Genomic DNA, 10106 nt, shown 5'->3' with positions numbered 1-10106 from the left:
CCAGTATACCTGAAGTTAGAAAGCCTTTTGTGCAAACAATAGTTTAAAAAGAGCGCGATAAAAATTTGTTTCTCTTATATAACACTGATACAAACAAACGCAAAAATTTTATTTGCTGAATTTAATAATGCATTTTATTTTGTAATATTTAAATATTGTAAAATAAAAAAAAATATGTAAGAAAGATAAATTGATCAAATATACTGTTTTATTATGCAAATACTACAACTCAATATGCTTAATAAAGATATCGCTTCTTTTTATCGTCATTTGATAATTTGTTTTCTTTGAAGAAATGATTATTACAAATATATTAGGTGGGATGTATGTATTATGTTTTATACAAAAAAAATGAAACCTTTTTACGGTATGTTTAAAGTAATAAACAAACTTTTATCTCACAGGAATATTGTATATACCTACAAAATGATTAGAATATATTTTTCTAAACGTTATTAAATGAATACAGAATACGAATGGACCGTCTGTATGGCAGCTACAATATTACGGTTGTACCTACTTTATTTTGTCCGATACTATAGAGAGGTGGTGGTGGTAACTGTCACCGAAGACAATTTATGTTAATGACTGTTCGTAACCGAGGAGAGCCGAGGTCGCTCGACAGAACAGTCTGCAGGTCGCCGTAGCAGCGGTCGGACACGAAGCTCTTTGCTCGACTTTCGAATCCTCCCCACTCCCAACCCCGAATTCACCACCTTGTCGCGTCCTGACTGTTCCATCCCTACGATACTACGATGGCGACGCCCAGCGTCGATTTGTGCGCATTTTCATCCCCTGCTCGGAGATTCGTTCTCCTATGGACGCCTGTGCGCTTATCGAATGAAAATCGTTTTGTGCTAAATCAGTGTATTGACGTAAAATTGGTGCCTTGTTGAGGATATTTTTACGAGCAATTATTGGTAAGTTTCCATTTTCGTCTCTTTTGTTGTTAAAATCTATTCATTGTTATTCTCTGTGAGAGAAGCAGCCCAATTTTAACGACGTAGTAAACTAAAGGACCTCTCGAAAGTCGGTCTTAAAATCCATATAAAAGATATGTGGTACGTTTTGATTCTCTTATGAAGATGTAATGCCAGCTTAACTGACACCGAAGGAAACAGAAAAGATTTTGATATATACGTATCATATCGGTATTCCACATGTTCTTGATACTGTCTATTTTTGTTGAACGAGAAAATGGCTACATAGGCGCGAAAAAATAATTTGCTAATCCACGAAATTACACAAATCCTAGATAACAATTAATAATGTAATTTGCTTGATGCATTTCTTCTAAATTCTGTAAAAAAAGTCTCTTCTTTTTTACATATTTATATTGTTAATACGTAAAGTATATGAAATTTATTATTGTGTGTTTATGTTTACGAAGAAAATGCAATATCAAGCAGATTTATTATGTACTTTCACTTCAAATTACTAAAAAAAACATCAATTTCGTTCATCATAAAATATTTGTAATGAAAACAATTCATGAATATCTTCTTTAAATAACGGTAGTAAGTATAGAATCCTCTTGTTTAAACTGAATAATCTTAACTCATTCATATGTGATAGATTAATGTGCTATTCAAAGCATACAATGTTGTGTTAATCACACAGTGCTCGTGTCTTTCTATTAGATAATATTATCTAATAGATAATCTTAATATTATCAGAAAATAATTCTCTATTTAATTAAACGTTTCGTAAGAGAAACAAAACGCAATTATTCCATCAGTCTTTCCTTAGATTTTAATTATAATCGAAAGAGATTATGAAAGAAATCTGATATGAATTTAGTTTTTTTTTTTATATATATATGTGGCATCTTTAGACGATCGCTTTGATGTATTTTAAACTGGAAAAAATAAGTATCATTATAGCAAATAATACCTATCAATAGCCGACGAAATACACTCCAGCACATATAAGGTACCGACGACGCGGTGGCGCCGACGGTGGCGAATTTCGTGATTCCCATATAGCCTCTCGCAATCTGGCGGGATGCCGATCGATTTGCACAGTGCTCCTCACCCGCAACACGGTTCCGTTTCAGTTCATTTCGTAGCTCGCAATGATTGTATATATACGTACGTATAAATGCACGATAAAAATTACCACAGATCGGCGTAGACTTTTATTCGAAATTTACAACGGGTCAGTGTAGAAATTTTGTCTAATTTTCGCGAATAAACAAGCTTACTGCATAAAATCAGTGGAATTAATTATAACTAGTCTAAGCGTATAAAGAAAAAGAACTACCTTGCACGTTACTGTTTGTTTCGTTTAGTTTGTTTAGATTCTGTGCACTGTGCAAACGCTTGAAATCTATCTCGTAGAACATCAGTGAATTATTGATTCAATTGCAGTTTTTGATACTCTGCCATATTCGTAGTACAGACATAGACTTAATTCTTTGATTATTTCAATGAATATTAATTCACATATCAATTTAATAAATATATTTAACCTTTAGAAGATCGCAAGACATTATAACGTCTCGACGTCAATATTACATTTTGCATCCGATTATATGTTAAACATGTTTTCCTAGAGCAAAATTTTGGTGATTTAAAAAAAATATCTTTGCAGTCCTTTTAAAGATTAAGAATTGTTTGATATGTTAGTTGTTAATTAAAAAATCTGAAAAAGATAGCAAAATTCCTTTTACGTATTTATAAACGAAACGTTAACGTACAGATATTGCTTTTGCAATTTTTCGCGGAATACATATCTGTAAATACACCACTGTCTTTCATAGTTCTCCTCAAAAGCGTGTAAAATTTGAAGCAAGCATGTGTGCACAAGAATATAAACCGGCTGTGAATCCAATCAAGGACTTACGACGTCCACATTCCACATCTATAATAACCTTCCAATCTCTAAACTTGTTGAGTATCTTACAAAAAAGGTTTATCGACTAGAATAGTAATTTTATATCTTCTAATAATTTTTAAGCAACTGTTAAAGCACACGTAAATGTCATATTCAAGTATAAAATATGTGGTTACAGATTGAGAGATTAATTTCTTGATAAGTAGAAATCTAGATTTCAGTCTTTATTTTTTTTAATTTGTGAAAAAAGCAAATTAAAAAAATAAACAAAATTATTGGAGATATAAGATAATATATATCGAGAGAAAAAGAGAAAGTATATGTGTGTGTGTTTGTGCGACCATCAAGCGGCACGTGAATGAACAAGAGGTAGCGTGACACGACAAAGCGTTAAGTGATCGATGTCCGTCTTGTGAGAAGTATGGCCACCGTGATTGCCATATATTTAATGGGGATGTTACCGCCAAACAACCAAACAGCACGTGTCAGGCACGCGTATTGGTCTCTTATTATCCTTATCTTACGTTTTCAAAAACAATTTACATTAGAATCAATGACAATATTTATATAACTTGAGACATGCAAGTAAAGAAACTATTTTAAAATCTGATATAATCTTTAAAAATAACGTATTAAGATTCATTGTTGACAATTTAAGAGACAAAATTACTTGATATATACATTGCATAATTTTCCACTATAAGCCTATTAACGTTCCATCCAATTTTATAACTCTTAGTACGATTAAATTAAAGCACCGGTATCACAAATTAACACATTTCCGCAAGAAATGATGTCATGCTGTGCATGGGAGATATACAACAAGGTCTTTTTAATCTTTTTACAAGCGGTCACGCATCAGTCAACTCCGTCCTCTCAAGCCATGCATTATATCGGTATCATTTCGATGTGTGTCTATAACCGCGTAATCATGCGTAAATTTTTTTTATATGTATATATGATAAATGACTAATGAGTATAATCTGGGGTTTGTGTGCATATCGGATATAAATTTAATATATTAAATAACATATTTTCTGTCAGTAATCATTATTAATCACCGGACATTATACATATATATTTGTCATTTTATTACGAATTAAAGATTCGATTAGTTTTAATATTCTCCCAAAAATGTGTATACCCAAGTTGACTCATAAGAGTTATATGAAATTTCTTTCTAGGGAACAGCTCTGCTCTCCTGACATTTTTCTTTTTTCGGTATCGGAACAGGTATCACGGTCCGTTGTAGGTAATAGGTCTCGGATAATGGCAACCTATTTGACCTTCGGTTTCGTAGCCAGCCTGCTGCGTACCCATTTCCAACTTCTTTGAAGTTCGTGTCTTCGAGATCCTGTACAACTTGTGCACGTTGGATATACTTCCTCTAATCTTATTCCCACATAATATGTGATAATATTTTATCTTGATTATTTCGTGATCATGATTATATTAAAATCTTTTAGAATTCTAATGTCAAAAAATATGTAATATTTTCTGCATCAATAAAATGCATGTATCACATATCGTAATTATGAATTACTACGATTAATTACAACGATTTCTATCAAATACAAGAGACAAATAATCCTGATTTGATTTATATATTGCTATCTATTTGTTTTACGATAAACTACTAAAATTTATTAATTGTCTGAATTCATATTACATAATGCAGAATAAATACTGCTATAATTGGAAGTCCCCGCTTTAATTATAATCTTATAGTAATTATGGCTTTCAAATGAATGATATTCATTGCATTAATTAAAAATTGTTTTTATTCTTTGACTCAACTGTATCGAGTTGCCCCGATAAAGACCCGCTATTGTAGGTGGATTCGCTTATTATCATGGCACAAAAGCCGCGTGAGTTCCTTACGGATGCTGCAAGCCCTCACGTGGATTTCATTTCAGGATCGCATAAAATGGTGCTGAAGGGGGACAAGGGGGGAGCGGAACGAAGGGGAAGAAACACGAGGGGAGAAGAATGGAGTTGTGGAACGGCCAGGGGAGCGAGAGGGAACGGAAAGATGCCGGCTGGCAAGCAGATGGTTGCCCCGTTTATTGGTTTATTCGTTGGTTCAGCCATGACGTTCTGTCCGGCCATGAAACAAGCCGGAGATTCTCCTGTGTTAGAGAGTATCAAGCAACGAGGCTACAACTGCTCTTCCTATTAAAACGCATCCGCGAGCTACTTGCCCGGGTAGTATGTAAGTATAATCGTCAGCTTAAACAATAGGAAATCTAACTTACTATAACGTAAAGACTGATGTGGTTATTCTCGATAATAAACTCACGTGGAAGATATTTTATTTACTATTGTATTCGTTCATTTATATAATCTGTTTTATCTATTTGTTTTTACAGCATTTGTAATCGAGAACGCGATATTTTACATCAATTTTTATTATTTTGCAGATTTTTCGATACTTCTCCCGCATCTGATATCGTTCCGGTCATGATGAATTTATATATTATGAATCTATATAAATTTCTATAAATTCTATATGTAAGTATAAGGAAAGAATCTTTAAAATCGGTATTTGTTACAAGAACATGTTATTTTTGTTTTACCAATTACAGTTCACAAAAGCAATAATATGTTAATAAGTATTTCTTCACGCATTACATTTGCTGCCATCACGCATGTGCAATATTTTATTATAAAGATAATTTAACATGAAACTTATATGCGCGCTTGTATATTCGACAGAAAAGTAATCAGTTGATTGTACTTGTTAATTTATAAACTTTCAATGTAAAAAAAATATTTTTTTTTTATAATTTATACAATTTATTTTATAATACGTTTTTTAATATGTATAATATGTTCTTAAAAAATATCTGACCGATTCAAAGCATGATAATTCATTTGAAAGTTGGTTAGAAAATTTATGGCATCCTACAGTTTTCAGATCGATAATTATGCACGATAGCAAAGAAATAATAGCGGTTTTGGTGGGGTGTAAATGTGCGTGTTATATAGATGATATTCAGTGATGGCGTCCTGGGGGCGGACGAAATGCTCGGGTCGATAGAAGGAAGGCTGCTTGCCTACGAAACTCAAATACGCTCTCGACTTATTGACGATGATCATCCCCACTTACAATGGACTTTTCTGTGGCTTATCCCCAGGGATGTAATCATCACGACTCAATATATAATCGATTATACCCCAAAAAAGTAAGTATATGCAATTTTAAACGTTTGTTTGATAAAAAATTTTTGAAGAAAAATGAAAATAAAAACAGTTTCAAGAACATTATAAAAGAGTAAACTAACAGTTTTTAGCTAGGGAATTTTAGTATTCATGTATTACGTCATGTGTCGGTAAGGTCAGTCGCAGAATACTATAAAATATAAACATCATTCTATTTATAAAGTCTAAAATCAAAAAAATTGAAAAAAATTGTTTTATAGATTTTAGAAATATTATATAATTGCACATGTTGCTATTTAATCGAAAATTTAATTTAAACTATACTAAAATTTAAGAATATTGACGAGATCGATAAGACAGACCTATTATGTAAATCCCATCTACAATAGAATTTTGTTCTTGATGTAATATACGATTTAATATATATATATAGAACTATATATATATATATATATATATATATATATAGTAAATTAAATATATTAAATATATATTTGTATTAAGACAATGTTAAACAAAGAAATTGTATCATTAAAATGCGATAATATTAATTTTCTTTTGAAATTTGTATTTCTATTAATCTATTCTTTCGACATTTTATACCTGAGACTACTTAATAATACTTGATCCTTAAAGAAGATACAGCCAGTAGCTAAATTCGCTGTTATAAGCTGAAGGGTGAAACATTTTGAGTAAGTCAGATATTTTCAAATCTCTTAATCCGGATTAGGGCCCGAAAATCGTCTTTTGAAAGGATTAATATCATCAACCAATTTTACTGAGATACCTAATATATCTCTAGGAAGTCAACACCTTTCAGTTTTCTTGACATAGGAAGACAAATTTATCTAAATATTGTGACATTTCCTTTACAGTATGCTTTTTATTTCGCGTCTTTTGCTACAAAAATATAATAAGGTACAATATTTCTACTTTCCTATTATAGAATAATCTTAAAATATATACCTTTTAAAAATTTTATTATCCTTGTAAATATTGATAATGTTGATATGTATCTAATGTTACGTTATATATTTTTATATAATATTTTCTTTTTTCATTAATTGCATGTGAACAACCAGCGTATGCGACATGACCAAGTAACCTGGAAATGAAAGGTACGTCGACACGCGTACAGGAATAAAAGAAGCTGTACCGCTAAGAAGACGAAGAAGAAGAAGGAGAAGAAGAAAACCAAGGAGAACGCGACCTTGCTACATTCAGCTGTGTCATCCTTGAGCCGTTAACGCTCAGGTGGTTTCGATCCCAGGAACGAGCATCAATCATCATTGGTAGTGCAGGTGTAATGTGATCATTGTCACTGAGATAACCCAGTACGATATTCACTTACGAAGCGTGTCAAGTGACATAACAGAGTTTATCTATAACAGCGTATCTAAATATTAAAAGAAATGGCTACAATATTTGCCCCTTGATAGCGTACAATTTGCTGAGTCTTTGAGCAAGAGATATTACGTACAATTGCTCACATGTTACAAATATTATATGCAAATTTGAAATAATATATACCTACTTGTGTGCTATCAATTATAATTTACGTACTTAATATCAATATCTAATATATTTGTAAAATGCTCCTTGCAAAGTTTCTTTTCACAAAAAAATACATCATGATTATAATTAAACAGTAATAAAATTAATGTTATGTCTTTATAAAATTTTATAACAAAATATAAAATAAAAATACGTAAAGTATTGCATAATAATAATACGTAAGAAATGACAACGACAATATTAGCATTACTAAAATGAAGTGGCAAATATTACAAAAACAGTGCATTTCTTCCTCACGTTAACCGAATAATTTCAGAAACTAATTCACATAAAAAAGAATCGAGTATGTATAATATTTATATACATTTAGAAAATTAATTTTATTAAAAATATATATATTATGTCTCATATAACGTTAAATGTGTCTAATTTTGCTAACTTGATATTTTTGACGACGATATTTTTTTAAGTTTACGCAGAGTTTGCGCTAAAAGCAGGCTCTGCCTCGCTTTCTTGAGGCGTGACTCGGCATAACCAAGCTATTTCCGTATGACTGTGCATTTCGTGAGCCTGTGAGCGTTAATTCGAAATTAATTATATTCTATAACTTCAACGATATTCATTCTTAAAAACGCAAACACCGCTAACGCAGCACAGTTTGTTGAAAAAAATGTGCGTGCATATTTATAAACGATTGCATTATAAGACGCATTGATAAAACACATAATACATTTCTAACGGAACTAAAGCCTCAATAGTAATATTGATATTATAGTGTGTTATAAAAGTTGAAATAGAAATGAATAAAGTTGCGCAAAAATGTATTTACAATTTGAAAAATTTAAAGCAATGATGTTTATAATTCACGAATTAATATTGAGCCGATGTGGCGATCGAGATGCAAAGAGATATGTGCTGCTCTAATGAGCCAAAGATCCAAGTTTAAATTCGACCAAAAATCATTTTTATTCGATCACCATCTGATCCTTCAAGTTGGGAGTTGTGCATAGAGCTAACAACCACCCTACCACAAAAAAAACCATTCTTGTAAAGAATTTAGTAAAAAGAAAGCCGGACAGCCTATACAAAATGGCTGAATAAAAAAAAATTGCTAATAAACCTATACAAGAGCGCTATAAAACCGGATATACGACACATATTTAATATTGAGCAAAAGGTCTGCCCAATGTTCAAATTCGTCTTATTTATTAATTATGTGTTTTTAAAATATTAATAGGAAAATATTTTCAGGTTCCTAATGGTATCTGCGAAGTCTACTGAAGATCACATACTGGGCGGACAAAGAAGTTAAAAACCGGCACGTATACATTAAGTATTTTTAATATATAAAAAAATAAACAATAGATAACGATGTGCCGTACAAGAAAGCCCAGTTAATGCTCTACATCTACCCTGTAGATCCGAATTTGTTTGATAAGAGGCGACAAATTCGGTTCTAGAGAGGTTTGTGTGGTGCATACAAAGCAACGGTGATCTTTGAAAGAGCTAAAGAATATCGATTAAAATTATATTCATAAATCTAAACAAAAAATTGTTATTAACTTAGCATTGTATATTTAAATACCAAACACAGTTTCGATATATTTTATTGCGATAAATTTATCAATGTCATCAATATGTTCTCAAAATTTTTATCTCCACGTATAGCAAATATAATATACATGAAGCGTGAAGTCTAACTTTATGACTAAAACGGAATTTATAATAAAAAATCAGTTAAAAATTATGGGAACGTTATAACTGTATATTCGTGTGTGGAGTTTGGATATGTGTTACGTGACTATATGATTATACAGTTACAATTAGGTAGAGATACTTTTGAATTCACTCATGCGTATCATGGACGAATTATTAATAGCGAGGGAAAAATAACAAATGTAAAAAATAATTAATGAACGTCATTACGCCCATGGACTTGGTTGTATATGCATGCCTGGCGCACTGTCGATGATGAACTGCTACGTCTAGCGTGACCTGTTGCACATAAGTTCACTCACACATCGTATTAAATTGTACATTCTCCTCGTCCTTTATACAGGTAGATTCAAAATCTACTTATAATTAATATTAGAATGGAGTAAAATATTTGTATAATATTCAAAGCTTAGATTTGGAAATAACTAATTTTACAAAAGTGTCTTGAAAGCACATTACTCAACAGATTCATGATGACTAGGCGCTAAAAAAACTAGTAAATTATTTTTAAATATTTTTCTTCTATATATTATTTTTGTCACTTCTATATATATTATATCACTCATAATATTCTTTCTATATATTTTTGTACCCCTATATATATATCAATAAGGTATTTTTTTAATAGAAATATTGCCTTTTAATTTTGTGACACATGCAATAGATATACATATAGAAATGCGTATTATTCGAATTTCAATGTTCTATGTTAAAAATGATTTAAATATTACAATTCATAACTGTAAAAGCAGTAACTGAAAACCATACTGAAGTATTTCAAAAGTTTTATTTTTAATAAAGATTTAAATAGAGAAAGAAAAGAAGAAGAGAGAGAGAGAGAGAGAGAGAGTGAGTGAGTTATACACATTACTACATAA

At 31.2% G+C, this 10106-nt stretch overlaps 1 long non-coding RNA gene across 2 annotated transcripts; it reads left to right on the top strand.

The window, feature by feature from the left end:
• Window positions 1-647: 647 nt before the first annotated feature.
• LOC143908031 (uncharacterized) lies at window positions 648-8613 on the top strand. 2 transcript variants are annotated; one of them, XR_013260026.1, is made up of 6 exons: window positions 648-920; window positions 4752-5047; window positions 5256-5346; window positions 5746-6020; window positions 6873-6915; window positions 7080-8612. It is a non-coding gene; the product is annotated as an uncharacterized LOC143908031 (long non-coding RNA). The 2 variants fall into 2 exon arrangements; XR_013260027.1 differs by lacking the exon at window positions 6873-6915 and having other exon boundaries at window positions 7080-8613.
• Window positions 8614-10106: the final 1493 nt, after the last annotated feature.

This window comes from Temnothorax americanus, unplaced genomic scaffold (genome assembly GCF_048541705.1).
Source record: "Temnothorax americanus isolate GAGA-0224 unplaced genomic scaffold, ASM4854170v1 Scaffold9, whole genome shotgun sequence".
NCBI classification, from domain to species: Eukaryota; Metazoa; Arthropoda; class Insecta; order Hymenoptera; family Formicidae; genus Temnothorax; species Temnothorax americanus.
Note: the sequence above shows the minus strand (reverse complement) of the source record. Positions and strands in the feature narration are given on the sequence as shown.